The sequence below is a fragment of the Aythya ferina genome, assembly GCF_964211825.1.
Source record: "Aythya ferina genome assembly, chromosome: 4".
Taxonomy (NCBI): Eukaryota; Metazoa; Chordata; class Aves; order Anseriformes; family Anatidae; genus Aythya; species Aythya ferina.
This window is the reverse complement of record NC_140300.1, coordinates 74649307-74672618: the sequence shown is the minus strand read 5'-3', so window position 1 is coordinate 74672618 and position 23312 is coordinate 74649307. Positions and strand designations below refer to the sequence as shown.

The following is a 23312-nucleotide window of genomic DNA, read 5'->3' as shown; positions in this document are numbered from 1 at the left end:
CAAGAGTAAACTTCCAACTTCACTGCTCAAGCAAGGTAATTGTTTCAGTGCAAAATGCAAAGTGTGGGTTACCAAGAAGAGAAGGTTATCAGGCAAAGTGACATTTTCGTCAGTGATTTGGAAGCAAACATTGAGTCACTGCTGATAAAATTGACCAAAGACATCAAGATTGGTGGAATGGAAAATGATGACAGGGACAGGACAGTCATACAGTGCAATCTGAAACATTTGGAAGCTGGATCTATGTATACAAAATGTGAATAAATGCAGCCAGATGCAATGCTGCTCATCCAGCAATAAGAAACATTGGTTGCTAATTTCTACAGAGTTAGGGATTATCCTAATGTTTCTAAGAAGTAGTAGGTAGAAGTTAGGAAGCAATTTTACTTCATAACTATCACCATGCCTTTCGTTTACATTTTATTTTGATTTAGTTATATGTGACCTGTTCTGTGTTTGCAAAGTTCCTAATACACCTCAGACACAATGTACTTAAAAGGGTTATGTCCAAAATGTTTTGCTACAAGACCGCAGTCTGTAAGTTTGGGTCCTTACATTAGACTGATGTTCAAAAATATACATTTTAACAGGTCTCATACATTCTGCTTCAGGAAACACAATAAATAAATTACAGGTTGGTTAAGGTCTGATGTTGCATCATTTGTAGGGACTTCAGTTAGGATTTTTAATGACTTATTGTTGTATGTCAGGCAACAATCAGTGGGTGGTATAGGACCTAGTCCTAATTAATTAGCAGATCACAATAAGCAGTGATTATACACTTACGGTAAGAAATAAATATTCTTGTCTGGTATTTGGAGGTTTAGAGTTTAGTAATGAGTTTGTAAATGTGAAATCAATTTTCTGTAAATTACCATCTTAATCAGATGAAGTCACTAAAGAACTAAAATGCTTCCAGTAGTATTCATAAATGAGCTAAATAGCCCATAATGTAAAATTACTGATTCTTTGTGGCATTCATACTATCAAAAAGGTCAAATACAACAGCTTCATACAGCAGGCAGGCTACTTTAATGCAACTGCCTAAAAAGAAGGAGCAGAAAGATGAACTTCTCTTCTGTGAGAGTTTGCGCTGTCACCTGGACCTAACATGTTCTTCAGGTTCTCCATCTCTAAAGCTGGAACAACCCTGCCTATCGTTTTAAGATTACCCATGAAAAAATAAGTTTAGAAAAGAAATACATACAATCTGAGGGATGTGCAGACTTCTATTTCTTCTTTCTCCAGGTCAGGTAATCTTTCTAGCCTAATGATAAGGATTGGTATGGTGATATTTGATATGGTGTGCAATATAATCCCAACAGCTCATATTGCCAAAGCCTGTTCTTCCCAGAGCAGGGGATTTGAAGGCAGAGAGTTGGGAGTCCTAATCAGCACAAGGTGAACCCAGTGTGCACCAACTTCCTTGCTCTGCCTCTGGAATTAGGAATAGAGGAAAACACTACCTCTCCTCAGTGGTCACAGACATGGCACAAGTAAGCAAAGATGCAAAAGGAGTAGGAAAGTGAGCCCAGAAGCTCCACAGCATTTCAACCAGATGTGGGCAGCCACAACAATAAACTCCCTGGCAGTGGTTTGCCCAGTTCCTTAATTCTGATGTGGGGACACTGACTTCCTCTGCGGTCTCAAGCAAGGAGATAAGATCAACTAGCTGAAAGTGAAATATGTCTGTCTTCCACTTCAGGAGATGAGGTGAAATAACGGAGTTTCTGCTAAACACTGGAAACTGATATGAGATGAAGACTGTTGAATATCTCTGGCTGGAAGCTAAAGTTTTAGTTTATATTTTTTTTCCCTTTAATCTTTTGTTATGGAATACTCTCAGTAACTTACAGTCTCTCACTGTTTGCTTTTTCCCCCCATACTAAACACATCTTAATCTGTCAGAAGTTAGTTTTGCTGGCTAGAATGAAAATCAGAAGAGAATAGTGAATACCTAGCAACTGGAGTGATTTCTTGCAAGTCTCATCTAAGGCAGAAGATGCAATTTGTATGGCTTTCAGCTATCTCTCTTTAGCAAAAAAAAAAAAAAAAAAAAAAATATCCTAGGCTTAGGGATAATTCTCAGTAAAACCTTTATGAATGTTTATCAAATTCTCCTTTCATAGGAAAGTGTATTAACAAACTGATGAAGCATGGACTAGATAGGGGATCAGTGAGATGGACTGAAAACAGGCTGAACTGCTGTGCTCAGAGGGAGCTGGGTCTGTTCAACTGGAGAGGAGAAGGCTCAGAGATCCTGTCAATGAGTACAGAAACGTGAAGGGGGGACTGAAGAAAACAGGTCAGACTCTGCTCAGTGGTGCCCAGTGATAAGGCAAGAGGCAGCAGGCACAAACTGAAATACAGGGAATTCCATTTAAACATAAAAACAAACACTTTTACTCTGAAGGCTGTCAAACATTGGAGCAGGTTGTGCAGAGGTTGTGGGGTCTCCCTACTTCTCTGGATGCTTGACCAAACTGGACTGGGTGCAGCCCTGAGCAACCTGCTCCAGCAGACGCTGCTTTGAGTAGCAGAGGTTGGACTACACAACGCCACAGGTCTCTTCTGTCCCCAATTATTCAAATTCTGATTTGGCTTCTACAGACTGCATACTTTCATTCACAAAAAAAAAAAGGTAATAAAAATATTCATCTAGTTAAAAAACAAGAGCTTTTAGATTTCTTCATAATGACCTTACTTGCATTTCTGATGTAGAAATCCCCAGAATCAGCTTATTCCCAGCTTGTTTCTCTCTGTGCCATTATATGCCAGGACTGTCTGTCTGAGGCTATATTGGCCCCATACAGAAGGGTGTTTGATACCATTTTGTGGCACTGAAAGTCTCTCTCAATTTCACATATACATGAAAGAACCATCCTATGAATTCATTATTTCATCATACTCTTTCATGTAAAGTTAAGGAAGGATTATAGCTGAGGCTGTTCTCTTAAAATCATTGATCTTAAAAGGTCTCACAAAACACTTTAATCTCCTTTACAATTTTTTTCCTGTATTTCATTTACCCTGTACTTCATCATTTTTCTTTCTCTGCCACCGTTCACACAAACAGTAGTTTTTCTTCCTGCCTTCTCACAACAGGATCTGCTGCGTTTAGAACACCATTTCTTCTCCAATACAGCCCCACTGGTTATAACAAAGGCTGGTTAATATCAGTGCTAGAGTGATGTTTCTATCTGGATGCTCTCTCAGAAAGGAATGTACAAATTTTATAGTAAAGTGTCTGTTACAGAAAGACCCAACCTGGATTAGGGCCCAAGTGTTCATCCTTTAAAAACAATTCAGGTGCTTAGCTCCTGAACTGGAAAATAACTAAGGTTGTAAGAAAGATGTTTTCATCAAAGTTCCATAAAACAAACAAAATCTCAAGGAAGACTATATCATATTTAAAACTATGAACAAGGATATACTGTAAAGAACAGGGCAAATCCTGTGAGGGTTTCATAAATATTCACTGCAGTAAAAACAAATTCCATTTGTATTGTTCATTGCTTGTAGCAATGCATTTTTCAAAATTCTTAACTTACATGCTTAACTGCCAGACATTCATGAGCAACAGGTAGGCATACACAGTTTATATTTCTTTGAGGATATATTTGTCTAAGAATGAGTCAATAATGAGGACAGTTTAAAAACAAAATGAAGCAAGAGGATGCTTTTAAATTTATATATATATTAAATCCATAAATAAGTTTGAGTTTCAAAATCTTTCAGAAAGGCACAGCTCAGTCTGAGTAACAGCTCTAGACGCAGTATTTGACTTGGATGATCCAAGCAAATTCCATCTTTTGCTTATCTTCTGACACATTTCTACCTAGGAGTTTACTCTGCTCATGAATATGTAGTTGATAAGAGATCTGGTTATACAGCTCTGACATTTTTGTGCTTGAACTTACTTGCTAGTTAGAACAGGTGAAACATGAAGCTTGTCACAATTTGTAACGTAAACAATGCCACTGTGAAATTATAGCAAAATACTTCTACCTCATGAATCCAGGATTTGAGCCAAAATCATTTTCCTATGCTCTTCCTCTTGATTTTGAAACAAACATATTATTTACCCTTTTGAAAATCTCCCAGTGGTAAGGGAGATTGCTCCAATTGCTCCACATCCAAGCAAATTCAATTTGCTGTGACACAGTCAGAAACTTAGTAACTTGTGAAAAGCGTGGTTTGTTTTTTCCTGTCTTGCCACTGTGAATATTTCAGAAATATTCTTACCATTGAGTTCTGGCTTTCACTTTCCCAGTTTTTAAAACCATCACTCAAAACATATTCCATTCTTGCCACTGCAGGAATCTAAATGCCTGTGGATTTAAAGTATGATGAGTATGGAATGTTGTAACTAAATGTTAAGCATTTCTTTTAAAAAATAAAAATAATTAGACTTTTCTTCTTTCCTTTTTTTTTTTTTTTTTTTTTTCTCATTTGACATAGCAGTGAGCCCTTCTATTAAAGCAGAAATGAAAGACCAGCTTCAATTCTACCCTTGACAGTCTTGCCACCTATTCTGCCCTCCAAACCTGATGCTATGTATCTTGTACTCAAATTACTCAACAAAAACCTGGGACAATTTTTTTTTATGCTGTATTAGAAACAAAATATGATTGCAAGGCAAGCAAATTGCTGCAAAAATCTGTCTGCAGAAGCACAATGCCTTGTGGTTTGTTACTAAATATTTCAAAAGCTGCCCTCTTCCAAACACACCACATCAAGGCTTTACTCACAAGTCATCCAAGTACTTCATTTTGGCTACTCATATTCTGGGGAACAGTCCCTGGGCTCCTAGGCAATGAGAGCAGTCTGCATTCTTGGGAAAAGGAGAATTTCAAAACAGTTGCTCAAGTATGAGCTAAAACAACGTGTGATGTCCCCATTGAAGAAACAGCCTTTGCTTTTTGGTGCTGGCATTGCATTGTGTTTATTGAGGTCAATAGTTATTTTGACTAGTAAAGTATCTGGTTCATTATTCTTTCCAAAAATTTCAGAGTAATCTCATTACCTTTTAAAGTACTAATGAATGTGCACTTGGTAAAAACAATACACCATTTTGCCTAGTTTAGGCAAAATGAAAATAAAAACTGCAAATAAGAAAATGTGGAGAGAACTAAGTTAAACAAAACATGGGTGTTCATTTGTACCCCGTGTTCCTCCCACTGAATAGATGTTTCCTGTCCAAGAGTGAATATCAGAGGTGCTTCTCAGAGGCATTTAGGCATTTTTCTCTGACTGATTTCAGCTGAGGCTGAAATGCCATGAGAGGTTGGTGAGCTCATCTAACCCTTCATTGCAGCAGAATTTACCCTGAGGGCCTGCCTTCACCCCTGCACAGCCCAGCTCTGCCCCTCACACTGCCTCTTGGGTCCCAACAGGCCAACAGAGAAAGCACCCGGGATGAGGTGGGACCATGCAGCCAGCAGCACGAAAGCCATTTGTGGGGGCAGGAGTTGTCAGGCTGCTGCTAGTCTTCCTTAGCCATTTCAGGGACCTTCCCTGAACTGCTTGAAGTGGAATGCTTAAACACTTGAAGCAATTTGGCTTCATATCAGTAGCATAAACTCATCTCTTTCTTCTTATTTTATTTTATTATTTTTCAAGTGAAGAAACAGCTTGGCTGAGCTGTCTGGTTGCTACACAATTGTCCAGGCTTAGCCCTCAGCTTTTTACCACCCAGACAATTCCCAAAAAAGTTACACCCATTTTGTCTTCTTCCTCTCTTTCTTTTAACAAATCCTCTGCTGGATGCACAGTGGCAAAGCTCAGGTCTGAACAGAAAAGCCTCAGCCTGCTCAATGTCACCAGGGAAAGGTGGTTTAGGGGAGGTAATTACAGGTTCATTGTAATTTTCAAAGGGTTGTATGGGACTGACGATCTTCAACTCACAGACAATAAATCTTTTTTTGTAATATTTTACTGGAGAATCAATTTCAAAGGAAGAGAGATAACCAATTGTCGTTAATGTCTGTTGGATTTCTGTACCCTAATTTTTTTTAGAAACTTGAGTCTCAGAATGAGAGACTCTTTTACTGAGCAATTTGTTGTTGCTTTTAATAAGAATCCCATGGCCAACGTTCATCTTAGTTATTCTTAATAGTTCATTAATCCAGTCATTTATTTACCAAGACATTTCTGGAATCTTTCAGAGAGATTAAAAGTTTCCCTAATAATTTGCGCAACACCATTTTTTCCCTTTGTTTCAACAAATGGGCTTCTGCTCTCTGTGATGAGAAGCACCTTGGTAGAGAAGCAGCAGCAAAAGTTTAGGCCAGCTATGAAAGTACTGCAGTGTGAATAAATATGAATAAAGGATGCACCCCAAATGGGCTCAAGGAGATGGATGTAGCTCATGGCATTTGTGGAACGAAAAGCTTTTGTAAGTTTTCCCTTTGTAGTCACAATTTGTAAGTGCAAGTGTAGCTCTTAACATAGACACCTTATTAGAGTTTTCCTATCAAGCTCTAAAACCCCAACAGATCTTTGATGCCTGAAAAGTGGGGGCCACTTTGAAAGGTTCACTCAGCTCTGTCTCTGAACTTCCTATTGCTTTTTACACTGTTAGGGAGCGTGCAAGCTACTTCTTGCCCCAGACACTGTTGTCAAATGATTCTGTTTGCTCTAAGATACAGTTCCACATAAATTACCCCAAAAAAATAAGTACATCTCAGGCACTAGTAGCATCCATCCCTTGAGACTAAAAAGCTGTCTGTATCCATATAACAAAATTAGGGTAATAACCACCATGGTCTTTCATATTTATTTGCTTTACTGTAGACCTGATTCACAGGAGTATCTAAGGTTACTCCCAACTTCATTCCTTATATTACTTCTCCTAAGATTATTCCCAACTTCATTCCTTATATTGCTTCTGTGCTTAGGTAGACAAGTGTAACAGGTTTTGTGATGCACCCTCTGGAAACTGTCTATAAAATGATTTTGCATATACTGGAAGTGGTAGTTGATATAGTGTTATTCTACAAGAGACATAACTGGATATCATCTGAAAAGGCCAGTTAAAAAAATGCAGGTTCATTTGAATGCACTTTATTGTAAGATTTGCTTTAAAAAGTGAAAAAAAAAATCATTGCACAGAAATTATGTTTCATGGTAAAACTCACATTTAGTATATACACTATTTAGAACAGGCATTGAATTAAAAATGGCCAAGAGTAGGAAGTAATGTGAAAAATGGAAATATAAGCTACATGTGTTTTAAAAGATGCTTCATTTTTATATCTTATTAGTACAAGAGTGTACGAGAGTACAATAGCATTTTCTGTTGCTATAGACATGAAGACTTAAATGCTGTTCTATGTTTGCTGTAATATTTTGTATGCTTTTTTTTATATGTGGATGGACTTTATATAATATGTATGTGTGCACTTCTAATAATGAACAGGTTGTGATATTCCTAGGAGTAAGCAAGACCCTACCTAATAACAAAGTAGATCATCTGTAATTCTCTTGCATTTCACCTCTTCCCTTAATAATATATTTAATAAGTTTCTTCTAAGTTAAGCAGTCAGTCAAGTGTTAAACCTAAAACTAGAAATCATGTCTAAAATCCAGCTTCTTAGCAACTCACAACAACTATTTTCAAAATAAGAAAAACAACACTGAGTCATTTATTTTTCAGTATAAGATCATCTCAGCAAATCAAATATCTTTGTGTTTTAGCAAGTTAATAAAGCATGCTTTGAAGTAGGAGTGAAATACAGAAACTTGAAAAAAACATGTATCTGCTATATGGTTTTCTTTTTCAGTGAATCAACCACCTGCTGTAACCTTCTAGGATGTTTCTGAAGGATTTTTCTGCCACTGGAAGTAAAAACAAAAGAAACAAACAAAAAAAAAAAAAACAAACAAACAAAAAAAAAAACAAAAAACAAAACAAAACAAAACAAAACAAAAAAAAAAAAAAAAAAAAAACACCATTCATAGAATCATAGAATATCCCGAGTTGGAAGGGACCTATGAGGATCATCAAGTCCAACTCCTGGCACCGCACAGGTCCACCCAAAAGTTTAGACCATGTGACTAAGTGCACAGTTCAATTGCTTTTTAAATTCAGGCAGGCTTGGTGCAGTGACTATGTCCCTGGGGAGCCTGTTCCAGTGTGCAACCACCCTCTCTGTGAAGAACCTCCTCCTGATGTCCTATCACTGGTGTTTACAGAGAATAGGTCACCTGCCTCTCCACTCCCCCTTGCAAGGAAGTTGTAAACTGCGATGAGGTTCCCCCCTCAGCCTCCTCTTCTCCAGGCTGGACAGGCCCAGTGCCCTCAGCTGCTCCTCATATGTCTTCCCCTCTAGGCCCTTCACCATCTTCGTTGCCCTCCTCTGGACACTCTCCAACAGTTCAATGTCCTTCTTGTACTGTGGTGCCCAGAACTGCACACAGTACTTGAGGTGAGGCCGCACCAGCACAGAGTAGAGTGGGAGATTGTTGAGGAGAGTTGTAAGCAGACAACTAAAGGACGTTTTAAAATGATTAAGATGAAAGGAGACCTGTAAGCTCGGTGGTATTCCCAGAAAAAAAATACCTTTTGTATTCTGCTTTATTTCTTCCATTCAGCTTGGCATGATTTCAAGAGTATTTCTGTATGCAGGTGCTAACCAGCCTATAGCAATAACACAGCAGGAAAGTGAACACATTATGCTGTTCTTCAAAATTTAAGAAATCATACACGTATTAGAAAGCGGTAGGAGACATTTAGTGTTCAGAAAAATAAGCATTGCTATGATTAATGAACTTCAGTTCTTGGAGATGACATGTAAGTCTGATCTCTCAGAAGCCTCAAATCAAAAGCAAGACCATATCATTTTGATTTTTAGCATTATTAACCTGGGTTCCTATATTTAACTGCATCCTCATGCCTTGGTAAACTACAGCTACCTTTCTGACTGTTGAATGACAGAAAGGGAACTAAGGTAGTAGAAATTCCATGAAATAAACCTATGCTGGAAATGCTGCTGAATTTTGTTTAACTGGAAGGTGAGCCTGACTCTTCTATAAAAGGAAGGAAATGGCTTTAGGCTCCTATTCCAACTTGTGCTGGTGGAATCTCTAAAGGCTTGGAGTTTTTAACTGGATAAACAGACAGATATTCACATGCAAGCAACTATCTTTAGCACCTGCCAAAATGTAGTGGAAATCCTGTGACAACAGGTTCTTTGGCAGAAGTTGATATTTTTGCTTCCAGGCATGACCAGACCTAAAAAGTGCAGAGGTGCAGAAAAAAAAAAAAAAAAAAAAAAAAAAAAAGAGTTAAAAGGCAATATAGTTTTTGAAGCTGAGAAAATTCTGCTTTGATTGTTTAGGTTGGTTTATGTTTCATTTTGGACCATTTTGAGTATTTTTGTTGTTGCTTTTAAGTAGATGGTCTTCATCAACCTGTATGCTTGTTCACCTTGCCATCCTCAGGCCACCTAGTTGTCCACATTCAGCTCCAAACCAGCAGAAAAGTACCTCATGAAATGGACTTTTGGCATATCTAAAAGGAAAAAGAAGCTTTTGCTGAAGTATAGCTCCTGAGGAAGAAAAAAAAAAAAAAAAAAAAGGCATATAAATAAATAAGATGTCAAACAACTTCTGTACATTCAGAGTTTGGGGAAAATGAGGGACAGTTTCCTCACTGGGAGGGTTTCTGAGAGCGTCAGTAATATGATGGTAAGAACTTGTGAACTTCCACTGCCTTCAGTGAAGTTCCTTGGACTTACACCAGCATAATTTACCAGAGCATTGATTTTCAAAACCCAACTTTGTACAGTTACTTTCTTTGTATTAGCCTATGTATGAAAGAAAAAGTTAGAATACATATCTCTATTTTTTCTTAGAAATACATTTTTTGAACAATTCTATTTTGTTCTTAAATTGTTTTGTAGTTACTGAAGAGATTAGGGAATGGCACAAGAGGAGTGCTAGTCTTTGAGGCAAATGTGTGCCTGGGTGGGTTTTTGGAAAACATCTGTTTAACTTTCTGATTGATACTTTTGTAGAACAGAGAGTTATCCACTGTGCTTGCGGTGAATTTGTGCCCTATAATGTCATCAATATAACACAACCATGATTTGTGCTGTTACTACTTTAGCTGAGAGATAAGTCATGCAGTGCTTGCGGTAACTTTCTGTTGTTGTTATTATTGTTTTAGGAGTAAAAACATTTGTGAACACTCATTTATATACAATTTCAGAGCCTCAATTACTACAGTATTTGTCTGGGTTTATTTTGGCACCAGTTTTAGTGTGCTGGTCTACAGCATTTGTTTATTTGCTTAAGTCTTGTCCTAAATATCTGAAAGAAACACTCAATTTCCATTCAGTCACTCAGTTGCTCTCCTGAAAATTGATGCCATTGTTGATTCTGGGAATATGGTGAAAATGAAATCTCTATGTTTACATGTATTTCTTTTTATTTCTATTGTCACCCAAAGTCACTGTAGCAAGTAAACCTCAGATGGGCTCTGAGTATCCAACATCTACCAGAATGTTGCAGATCCTAGACTCTGCTGTAATGAATCCCATAAGAGGAGACAAAGATGATTTTACAGTCAAAAAAATAAACAAATAAAAATAAAGATTTATTAAAAATAAAGATAGAACTGATTGTAAATAGGTCTTTAATAAAAACTCAACAGAAACAAAAATAGTTTATACACAAGTCTTTTCCATCCCTTACTAGGTAGTAGCTTGTAGGCTTGATTTTGGCTGCCTCAGAAAACTTCTGACTGGCCAACAGTATGTGCAGAGGCCTCCAGGAGCTTCTCCAGCACTTTTTTTGTTTCCTGTTGTGTCTCATTTACCTCATGGCTTCTTGAACTTTGTCCTCTCAAGTCTGCTCAGTTAGCCCACCACAGTTAGGTGTATTTTCAGTCACAGAAAAAAACACTTGTCGTTTCCTCAAGGAATATTTGCGAGCATAAAGGAAGAGTTTAAAAACTTTTTTTTTTTTTTTTTTTTAATTAAAGAACAGTCCCCCAAACACACATTCTGTTTCATAAGAAACAAAGAAACAGGTTTTGTAAAAGCAGACTAAAAAATGATGGAAGCTCAGAAGTAATGCCCACGTTTCCTACAATACTGCAGAAATACATGTACATCTGCTGCAGGGTTGCAGTGTTCCTCTTTTTACAACTGTCAAGAAGCCTAGAGATGTTTGCAGAGATCCTGAGAGTAATAGTCATGTTAGAGAATTTCCAAGGAATTGATTTCTGGTTGATATCACACAGCATCCCATTCAAAAAACAGGTGAAGGAGAACATTTCCTCTTTCTCTGGCACGACATCACCTGTTATTACTTTTCTTCAGGAAAGTTTTACTGCTTTCAAGTTACATTTCCTTCACAGCACATGTCTGAAGAAGATCTGCCTCAGGGAAGAGCAAAATTATTTCCTTCTATATCCTGTGATACTGGCTAACATCTATATTGCGTGCTATTTTATACCGTGTTTTATAATCTGCTCTGATTTACCACTCAAAACCTTTTTCTTCAAGATGCATCTAAAGAGCTCCTGATCATTTTCATCTTTTCTTTACCACAATTTTGCTTGAAACCATTCCTAATTTCCTCAGCAAGAGAGGAAAATATGATGGCATAGTTCTCATCACTGAACTCAAAGCTGTGTCAGCCTTTCCATTATATAAACTCCTATTTTGAAGAGTTTCAAATTCAGCTATTACAATTCAGTCTAGGCTGGAAACTGGCAGATTAAGTCTTTGCGTGAGATGTGTTTCTGTTAATAAAAATACAAAAAACTGCATTTAGTTGCCCTTGTGTTTCATTAGTCCTTGAGAGACCTGTCAAGTAACATGTAGAATGCTCTTTATGTGCTTGGAAGACCAATTTTCCAAGATGCTGTGTGCTTTTAGCTCGCGGTTTGCCACAACTGCTCAGTTAGTTCTTCAGTATTTTTCTAAAATGTTTTGTTCTACTGTGTTGTGTTTTTTTTTGTTGTTGTTGTTTTGTTTTTACTGTGTAGATGTTCCTATAACATTACTAAGAATTCTTTCTTTCCTTTCAGTAGCATGTGCACATTAAGAATGTTAATTCCTATTCCATTCTATTTCCATGCTGTTCTTTAATACAACAGTTAAAGATTCTTTGTATTGAATCGTAAGTCGTACAGTTCTTGCTTTGATAGCTAATTTCTACAGAGAAGGGGGACACAAAATATTAACTGACTCTATTGTTTTTATGCCCAAGAGCTCTTATTGCACCTTATCCTACTGCCGAATTTTACCTACAAGCTCCTTTATCAGAATCAGTAAGATATGGTCCAGTTGTTCCGGTAGATCAAAAATCAGTTCAGGTCAGACACTGAGAGAAATCTTTCCTGTTCTCCAACGGAAGAATAACAGGGGTGATTACTTTGGAAGGAAATAGAAGAAAAGGGAAGGTGCACTTCCTGGCAAAATGTGATTATTGATAATCCTTGTTTTCAGAGTTACAGGAGAAAATATATCTGTTCTTCTCTGTTGGACTTCTGTGTCAGTTAGGTGACGTCAAATTTGAAAAAAGTTCTTAAAACACAACCTTTATTATTTTACTTATTATTTAATGCCTTTTGTTGGTATATCCATGTTAAGGGAGAGGTATTTTACCACAGGTAAGCACTGAATCCCTTGTAGGTGAAGGAAACAAACTGTGAAATTAACCCGGCAGGATGGGCGAAGTGCCAAAGGAGGCTAGGTTGCAATTCAGTAAGCATTTAAGCATATGCTGAAGTTTATCCCTTTCCACCAAAGGACTTATATAGGCTTAACTTTAAGTATGTGCTTACATCCCTTTGAAATCACATGATTGAGTGCTTTGGTGCATGTAAATTACTCAAAATTATAGCAGGACAACTAATGGAGATAATATTTAGAAAGAGCAAAAGATGTGTATTAATAGTAGATTACAGGTAAATACTTGCTGGCCCCATAGAATTCCTCTATTGTATACCTTTATACTGTAACTGTTTTTTAATGACAAAACCCTACATTCTTCAAGCACTCATTGATTTCAGGTCTTTCCGCGCTTCCTTTCATATTTCAAAGCTGGATTTTCCTTCCTTCCTCCTTTCCTCCCTCCCTTCCATTTTTAGGGGAGAACTTGGCTGTGAACACATTGGCTTTGATCTTCAGATACTAAATTCCAGAACTTTTGACCTGACAAAATAGCCAAAATAATTGGACTTAGATTTTTCATCAGGAGAAACAGACACATTAACCTCCTTTTGTGTCAATATAACCAGGGAGCTTTCTTTCATTTTATTATAAATCTCGGCTGTGATAAATATTCACTTCTTAATTGTAAACTATCATTTTTTCCAGTACAATGCTTCTGCTATTTTTAGGCTCAAAGATCTCTATTTCTTTCTTTCTTTCTTTTGCTAACCCACATTTTCTCCCTGGCAGTCTCTCTGTGTTCTACTGTACTTCAAACAATTTGGCAACTAAATGAGTGTTTGAGGCTGATTTAATTCCATTAGCATGAGATGCCAATTAGATGTTTGTAGAAAGACTTTGCTGAATGCTATTTCTTGAATAGCTGAATGAGGCACACTGGCCCGCAGTTATTCAATCCCAGCCAGACTAACAATAATGTAAACTGAATCTCTTTCTGCATGGAGTCACGCTGCACCAAGAATAAACAGTTGATTCACTTTAATTCAAATGGTCTCTTGTTTTAATCATTAAAATAAGATAAGCTCTCAAGAAACGTTTTCATTTGGTTGTACTTTGCCTTGATTCATTTTTATATGAAGCCTTGGCAGACTGACCAATTTTGAAGATGAAAATTGGATAACTTGGAGCAAGGAACTGAGAGCCAGGCTCCTTGAATTCTTTTCCAGCTAAGCTATTCACTCAGAAATAATATATCACAAACTGTGTTTATCCAAGTTAGACAGAGATAATGAGCAAGCACAGCTCTCATGAAAGCCAAAAAGATGGACTTTCTAGTCAATTTCTACTTTTTATGCAAAGAATTTCAAGAATAGGATTGAAAGTGAGGTCTAACCTCCATCCAGGCTGTCAAATGATAGTCCTGTGATTGCAGTAAAGGCTTTTCTCCTACTAATTCCCAAAGGGCTAGAGAGTGTTCAACCTGGGCATGAATTTCCAAACCTTTCTATAGGCACATATTTATGAAATCTTCTGCCCCAAGCAATGATAATGGTGCTGTTATTGAAGTGAGTCAGGGCAGCCTCTCCATAGTTTCAGTATATCGATATAGTTCAAGTTTAATTATTGATAGGGCCATAAAGGTGCTTGGAGGCTTATTGAAATTTATGAATTAGAAAGCATTTTGGTAACTAGTATGAAAACTAAGGATGCCTGAAGATTTTATATACTGTGTTAGATATTATTGTTACTGTTATTCTTCAGTCAGGGGAAGTTTGTCTTTATAATTCTGCTGAAAGAAAAAGAGATTTGCACAGTGGTGCAAAGCAGAGCAAGGTACAATTACATAAATAGCAATGGCTTTTGTCAGTCCTTTGCTCTACTGCAGTTATACCGCTTCAAGTAAGAGTTTCTCATCTGTGATCTTCTGGCAATATCCTGCAAAGAGCCATACTATTGTATTTCACAGTCTGTTACTATGGAAACAAAAATATTTTTAGTAGTGCCTTTCAGCTGAAAATCTCCGTATTTCTAACGAACACTGACTGAGCTGCACAGCACCTGTGGGGCAGGTCAGTGCTCCACGAGTGGGAGTGATAAGGCAGCGAGAGCTAAATGACTGCTCTAAGCTGCAGATAACACTCCACTCGGATTGGGGTTCATATCTCTTGGCTTCATCCTTTGCCCTTGTGGAGCACTTTTTTCCCCATGAATGTGAGCTAATGTACAATTCAGCAGAAGATTTCATGAGCTAAAAAGATAAACTGGATTTAAGAAATAATGCATTTTATTTTGAATTACTTCAGTTATTTTATTAAAAGTATTTTTAGCTGTGTTAAATGATTTTTTTTTGTTTTGTTTTGACTATTGACTAATAGACTATTGACTATTCGCTTCTGTTTACAGAAATGTGAAAACAGAGGATGTCTTCTAATGAGAGAAAAGAAATCATTTAAGGTATGTTATTAGTGGATTGGTCTGCTATCCTTTTTACATTTTCTTAATCAGAATAACTTCACGTTTGTTGATAGTCTCTTTTTTCTTTCTACTTCTAGTCCAACCTATGTAATAAGTGCTTGCAGAAAAAAAATACATGTTTTTTTTTCAGTTCCCTCTATACAATGACTGGTATTCTTGGTACATGTAGGGTGCACCACAAAACACACACCAGTACAATCACTGTTAATGTGCAATTTTGTCACCAGTTGCAGCAGATCATGTGGACTAACCTATTTTCTTATTTGTGAACCGTCTATCTAAAACAAGGCTTAGCTGATCTAGACTGAGAAACTTGTGCTGATGCTATTTCTTCTATTATTAGGGAATATACCTCATTTTCAAAACAGGATCTTGCAATACTACCTTAATTCTTGTTTCCAGAAAGAGCTGCCTGAATTTTCTCAAAAACAGGACTAACTGTGCTATAGAAGCCACTTAACACTCTTAGGAAAACGACTCCTGAAAACACTTCCAAAACTCCAGCTATGTAGCAGCACAACGGTCCAAAACATAGCAAAAAGCAATTATAAAACAGCATTTTGGCTAGAATCCATAAAATCTGTTAGCTATTCTGCAGTGATACGGCTATCATCCCAGAGCTGACTTAAAAAAGGAAATTGAGAAGATACTAAGGACTGGGAAAGTGATAATTTTATCTGGAATGTCATGGCCAAATTCTGAGGACAGCATGTAAATGTCTGTAGAGGGAGGAAAAAAAGCCCTTCAAAATGACCTCACCCAGAAGAAATCCAACTGCCATATGTCCACTTGGCCTGCACTTGGTGCCATAAAGACACTAAGATACATGCAAGGAGGAGAGGGGGTGGTTTCTCCTTTTTTGAGAAAGAAGTATGATGAAATAGCTGTCAATTTGCATCTTGTTTTGTTTATGCTGACTTTTAATCTGCTCCAGAGGCTTGCCAAGATGTAAAACACAGTAATTTTAACATGAAAAATAGACATGTCCTACAGGAACAGCTTACTGTTTCCCCTCTGCCAACCTGACACTATTTAATATCTAGCAAATGAAGACCAATGCATATATGCCCTTTTGTAAACCTGCAAAGGAAGGGGAAAACAATTTATTGATCCCCGAATAGTAGATTAGGTAATAGTTTTTCCACTGCTTTTGTGATCACCATTAATGAGCTATAGGAATGTCACTTGTGATGTTATTTTTTGTTTCAGTTTAAATCCAGCTACTACGAAAGCAATGATAGGTGAAATGCAAATTGAGTCCCAGAGTATTTCTCTCATATGGGAGAGGCCCCTGTTCTCATACCCTTTTAAAATTGAAATGGCTCATTCAAAAGCGGTGCAGCTGAGAGGCTTCCACCCAAAACACATCAACACTTAATTAAATTGTGGTGCTATCTGAGAAAAGAGGTGCAGCAATTTCAGTGGCTGACAGCTGAATTTACACACATTGATTTCTATTAGCTGAGACCACGGTTTCACAATGCCCAGAGTTTGGCAGTAACTGGGCTTTGTGGCATCGTGCCCTCACACCGTGGTTCACTACTCCCAGCTTCTGCCAACACAATCTAATTTGTCTGCAGGCTGTTTTCATGATATAGATGAGCTGAGCTGATTTTAAATCTATATTTCCTTCACCAAAACTTCTCTAAGACAATTCACAGCACAGCCTTTTGAACCATCAGAGGAAAGCTGCACTAGAACCTGGAGTCAAAAAACAAGTGCTGGGGGAAAGCTGGGAAACGTTGCCAAGCTAATTGTAACGTGAGAATGCAACCTGGGACTGCAAATACCAATTTGCTTTCCAAATGAGATCGTGCTCAAAGTTGCCTGCTAGGTCATCAGGGGACTTTCTATGCCCTGTTCTATCATTGAACCTAGCTGTCATTGTTCCTCTAAAAAAAGCCAAAAAAAAAAAAAACAAAAAAAAAACACAACAAACAAACAAAAAAAGCCACCCCACACAATAGAAGCACCATTTTCTTTACTTAATCTTAGGATGTGCCAAGGCTTGTTTTACTGTAGCAGATGAATCGTTTCCTTTGAATTCACTGCTTCATTTCCTTTCCTCATTGGTTGATACTGGAGTGATGATAAACCATTGTTTGGGATTTTTTTTTTCAAGATTTTAGGTTTGGGGAGGTGGTTTGTAAATAGAGATGAAATAATTCAAGATTTTCAACTTTGTGATCAAAGATAACCCTGAGAAAAATCCACAGAGGTGTCCAGTTTAGACTTCTGGGCAAGTGATGGGACAATGTCACCTAACACTTCAGTACTGACACTAGTGTGGGCCACAATAAAATTTAGAGCAGTGTCAGACCTCAGCGGATGCTCTTGACTGAAACAGCCTTTGCAGGATGTCCCAATAGCCAAGGGTTGCCGGCTTATAGAACTGCAGTAAGCTTTTCTCCTATGATACAAAAGGCAGTAAGGAGAGACCGTAGTTCTGTTGTTGCAGGTTTATGCCATCCTAGTTGGGGAGAGCTTCAGAATCTGTTGATAAATCAGATTTTCAGATGTGAAAACAGAAGGGGCTGGTGGGGTTAATAAAGAATATATTTCTGTTGTGGTCACCTTGGAGCAGGCTGTCATGATTAGGCTGTCAGGTAAATGCTGTAGGGTAGGCCTCCTGTCTTTCAGTATTGCTGCTGAAAATGGAGGAAGAGATGTGCTTATCCGAACGCGATCCAGGAGTTTGGGGCTGGAACAAGACATGGATTGCACTCCCTCCTCTGCCTGAGGATGGCTGAGCCTTGGTGTAATTTGAAGGCAAGTGACAAAAGTGAGCTCAGGAGGAAGGGGAAGGTCTCATGCCCTCACCACGAAGCTGATTGTTTTCTCCAGGTTCTTTCTGAGTGCCCAAGTCCTTCTGCTTTGTAAAGGAGTCACAGGCACCTCGGACCTGAGCTTAAATAAGGCCTGTGGGCTCCAAAGTTAGGTTACAGTACCTTTGGCTTGTTTGTTTCCTATGATAACTTCTGTGTATTCTCATTTAGGAAAGATATTGATTTTGTTGATGTTGTTTGTTGGGTTTTGTGTGTTGTGTTGTTGTTTGTTTGTTTGTTTTAGTAGTAGTGGTATTTCATTTTATAAAATGAACTCATAATATATGAGGTTTTCTACATCTTATTTTGAAAATTGTTTTGAAACAAGAAAGATACAATGAAAACCTTATTAATTTTTTTAAAAATAGCATCTTTGATTTTAATAGGATTATTTTCATTCTTCTTCCCTCAGAGAACAAAATATATTGTTGTGCTTTGTTGTTTTTCTTGCATAAAGGATTTCTCTAAAATGTTGTGTCAAACAGGATAAGTAGCGAGATCTGCCCTTTGGACTCTCTTGCTGATAGTGCTCTTCCCAGTCCTGGGTTTAGAGAAATAAAACAAATAATCAAACAAGCAAGTCTTTCCTTAGCACTTGCAGGTCACATTGAAGCGGCGTAGTAGTACAATATCTGCATCTGTGTTCTCACTCCTGCATACTTTTCACTCACATTTACTAGGGGTTTGGAATGAAAGAAATCCATGTAGGAGCTCCTCAAATGGTGTTGGCAAAGTGAGGTAGACCCTTTGTATCTTCAGTTTAATAATGTTTTGCATAACAGAATACATGCGGCATTCATCTCTGCACTTTGTGAGTGTCATATATTTAATAGTTTCAATGAACAAGGAGCTCTCAGGAGCAGGAGTAGATTTGTGATCTCTCTCCTACAGAGAAAAAGGGGTTGTTAATGCTACCTAGGAGGAGAGACTTTTTGAAAGCTTGGTGATGGAGCTGTTCAGTATGAAGGCCTTTGCAGAGTGAAGTAAGAAGGAAATTTGAAGTCTATGGGAAGAAATTATGTCAGGAGGGCTAACCCTACAAAGTACATGGGAGTTATTGCAGTTGAAAGGAGAATTTGCTGTTTCTGGATGGTGCCCAATGAACCTTCCAGCTTCCCTCTCTACTTGTTTCTGGAGATCTCATCGCTCCTGTTCTAATTGAGGCTCCCTTTCCAGCAGTTACCTCGGTCCCCTTCCTTATGTGTGCTTTGAAGCTTTAACTTGGGCCCAATCATGGTTTTAAATGTACAGAACTGGCAGGACTGTACAGAACTCAGCCTTTTTTCCAAAAAGATCTGATTGCTGGTACATTTGTTAAAAGCAAAGGGCAATTGGGTCTTAAGTGCCCGAGACCCCCTTTCCCAAATGGAAGAGGGTTTCCAAACCCACAGCTCCGGACGTATCTTGCCAGCTCAGAGCGATGCAAGGACTTTATGGTTGTTCCAGAGCAGTATGGCAACCCTAATAAAATTTAAAAAGGAATGAGCCTTCTTCAAAAAAATCTCTTTCAGGTCAGTGATTCCCATAGCGTAGCCCACCCATAACAAATTGCAAGTTTGTAAGGCTCATTGGAACCCGCTGGGTCTCATGCAGTGTATTAAATATCCATAAAAGAGTGACACGGTGGGGGGAATGCCTGACATATATGAATTCAGTCTATTCCACTTGCTTTTGCTTCCCCTTGAAAATGGAAAGCAATTACTTGCGTTTCTAGCAGAATCCCCAAACAGTTTTTAACAAATGTCAGTACCAGCCAGTACCACTAATTCTCCTCTGGAGGCCCAGAAAACTTTGCAATTCTGTATTCATTTACTAATTCATCTGGCAAAGTAAAAAGCTCTCATTGTTTCCATAAAATGAACTGTATCAGCTCAGAAATTCCTTTCCTTTATAATTGATCTGCTTTTTCTCCCTACATAGCCATTAAGCCTGTTTTTTACCTTTGCCTTAGTACTTCCTTAGCATCTGAGCATTCTTATGGTTCTTTTCTCTCATTAGCCATAAATTTTCCATAAATTCTGTCTGGGTCCCAAGCTATTCTCTTAGTCTATGAATATAACTTCCCACTAGAGAAACTTTGCCATTTTTTTCTTCTTCTTTTTGGTTTGCACACCTGTTCTTCTCTCATGTTTGAGCATCAGGATGTGTGCCAAGTTGACTCTTTTTTCACGATGCTGCCAATTACTTCCAATCATTATTTCAGTCTTAAAATATTTAGAGACTGGGAAACACCTAGGATTGCTCCCACATGTGGTTGGGTTTTGTTTTGATTTGATTTGATTTTTTTTTTTTTATGGTATCTGTGATGAACAAAATGGTTCACTCAGGCTAATAGCAACACTTCCTAGCTCGTACAGTTTTAATATCTCATGGCTCACCACCAAACAAGAAGTCTGTATCAGAGCTCAGAAGCAAGCTCCTAAATCCCAACCCAGTCCTTCAGTTGCATCCTCTCTTACAGTAGCATTGGCTGGAGAAATTGTAAAAGGAGAAGAGAAAGAGGGAAAAACAGGACTGCTTTTTAAAGGACATGACTCCCTTTTCCTTTTTTTTTTTTTTTTTTTTTTTTTTTTTTACATTCCTTTCTTTCTCACCTTTGCCAAATACGGTCTCCAAGCCCTTGTTTGGGAAAGCAGAAAGAGATCATGCTGAAATGATCTAGGCCTGCCAGAAAAGAATGAAGCCAGCAACTATCCGGTATTTACTTCTGACTGTGTTATACAACTTAACATCTGTAACAAAGCAGAGGAAAGTATGATGTGATCTGTTTTAATTAGGCAGCACCGGCTGGACCTTTTCTCCTATTAGTTGTTTTCCTTTTTATTTATTTATTTATTTATTTTTTTCTGAGAGATCTTTGTTGCTTAATGAGAGCATTGTGGCTGGTATTTATTTTTGTGATTCAGATGTGGATTCTGCAATTCTCTTTTACCTCATCCTCTTCTATATTGTAAAATGTCCAAGGACTCGACCCATTTCTAACCCATCAGCAATTAGGTGGGAACCCTAAGATTCATGGTCTTTGCTTCTGCCAACAGCTGCATGCATCTTTTACCTGCTTCACACAAGTGGTGGGACTCTTTATGGTAGCGATTTTGAGCACGTGTGTACACCTTCATAGGACATGGGGAACAGTTGGTGTAGGACAAAGGAAATCACACAGAACATAGGCTCCATTTCATGATGTTCCCAGCTCCCATTAGGAGCCAGCAGGGAGAGAGTGCTCCCACATGCCTTGCAGCAGCTCTTGTACACTGTGAAAATCCTTACCATGCCGACAGACTTATCCTAGGGTTACTGATGTACCGAATTACATGACCTTGCTAGCTTCCTGAAAATCAGAAACATGTTTTCTGATTACATCAGTATTTCTGCATTCCCACTCTTTGTAAAAGGGGCACTGAAGAGGTTGCATTTGTGTATTATATTGCATGTAAGTTGTAACAGGTTTCTTCTGTACCTGCAAGAATTTCCACAGAATTGCATGTATAGCATTCACAGCCTATGTTAATGATGATTATAAAGTTATTCTTCATTGGATTAGACATATCCATAGTACCTTTGCCAGTTCAAATATGCTGAAACAGTAAAGCCAATTCTCCTGACATTACTCGCTGCAGTAATTCCCAAATAATCAGTTTGCCATACTAACTAATGGATCTGCGACGTATCTCAGTCATAAACCACATAATGCATCATAAGAACATAAAACACTGTTGCTTGAGAAATGCAAAAGCACAAATCAAACTGTCCAAGTTCAGCAAGGAGTCAGCTGCAAATGTATCTTTTTTTTCATATCATGCTATCAAGTTTTAATTCAATTTTCTAGGAAAATCTAGTTCTTAAAAGCTTTACTTGGTAATCTAGATGGACTCTCTTTAGTGCAGCCTCATTATTTAGCCATATAGAATTCAGTTAAAAAAAATATATATATTAGCAAAATCATGATGTTTTGTATATAATCGTACTTATCATAGAGTTTTTGCTTCTCCAGAGATATCATTAAAAAAAAAGCTACCTGGCTGTTGTTAACTACATTGTTTTGCCAACAGATTTCTATCAGACCTTGCTTAAGTAAATTTCCTAGTTTTTCATTTCAAAGTGCTTATTTGTTTCTAATAAGCAGTTATTTATATGCATACTTGTTTTATTTTCCTCTCTTTACAAAAAGGAATATCTATGCTTAAAAGCAGGAACGTGGGTGTTTTTTTTCCCCCAGTTTTACCTTTTGGCTGACTTTCTTCTATCCTGGCATAAAAAAAACTTCCCAGGGTGTCGTTCAGCCTGTATGGGGTTGTACATAGTGCTCACAGTGTTCAGTGAGTCTTACGTGCATAGGAAATTAACTGTTGGAAAATAAATCATCCTGAACTGATTCCAAAAGCATTTAGCAAGTGTGTATGTGTGTGTGTTTGTGCTTGTTATTTGCCTATGTGAATTTAGTTTTCATATCCACAAACTGGTGCTCAATTACCATAGAAACAGCAATGTTCATACGTATACTAAAATCACTTCAGTACATGATATTAGAGCAATTTGCATCAGTGTTCAATTACATTTTCTTTTTGAAGAATTGCTATAACAAAAGAAATACATCCTTAAGCAAATCTCTGATCTGTGCAATAACAAAAAAGCAGACAGATTGCTAGAAGCACAATGTGTCATGCAGTAATTTCCAAAGAGCTAACCATATTAACAGAGAAAATACTGGTACCAGTTTTACTTTAACTAGTGAAGTTTTACTGAGTTCTACTGTCCCTTCCTGCTGCCCTTAACTTCATCTGATTACAGAACCGTCTACAGTTTGAAACTGGGTTTATGGGTCACCCTTCTTACAGGTGAACAGCTGGCAAAAAAACAAACAAAAAAACACTACATTTAAAGTGCAAAATATGGGGAAAATAGCATAAATATAAAACATATTTGGCAGAGTCCTCACGGGACTCTCCAAAAGGCAAAATAATGTGGATCTGTGAGACTACCTTAACAGTTCTGAAGGCAAGCAGAGTAACATCAGTCTCGGTCAAATCCCACTGGGAAAGTCATCTTCCTAGCTGATTGGCTAGAGCCAATGATAAGCTGGGCTGTGGTGATGGTAGTAGGCATTTTTCCCCAAACTTAGGAATTCTTACAGCTGTTTCTGTGCATCAGGAAGACAGACTGTTCATAAAATTGTCCAAAATGCTGTTGCCTGACAAAACCTTCATCAAATCCATCACTCTGTATCCATAATACACAGCTTTACACATCACAGCTATTTTAGATTTGTTCTTCTTAATTGTATTGGGCAAATTACAGGTTCCCAGGAGCCTAATTAGTGATTAATGGCTCTCTACAAAGCGTAAAAGTGACTCAAAGAGAATTTGTGGCATGAAATCTTCGA

The 23312-nt window shown here is 37.8% G+C and overlaps 1 long non-coding RNA gene across 1 annotated transcript in view; it reads left to right on the top strand.

Annotated features, from left to right (window-relative positions):
• Window positions 1–17845, top strand: part of LOC311436020 — a 29518-nt gene extending 11673 nt beyond the window's left edge. The window contains exons 2-3 of the long non-coding RNA XR_014692549.1: window positions 15033–15083; window positions 17745–17845. This is a non-coding gene — a long non-coding RNA (uncharacterized lncRNA). The remainder of the gene's footprint in view (window positions 1–15032; window positions 15084–17744) is intronic.
• Window positions 17846–23312: the final 5467 nt, after the last annotated feature.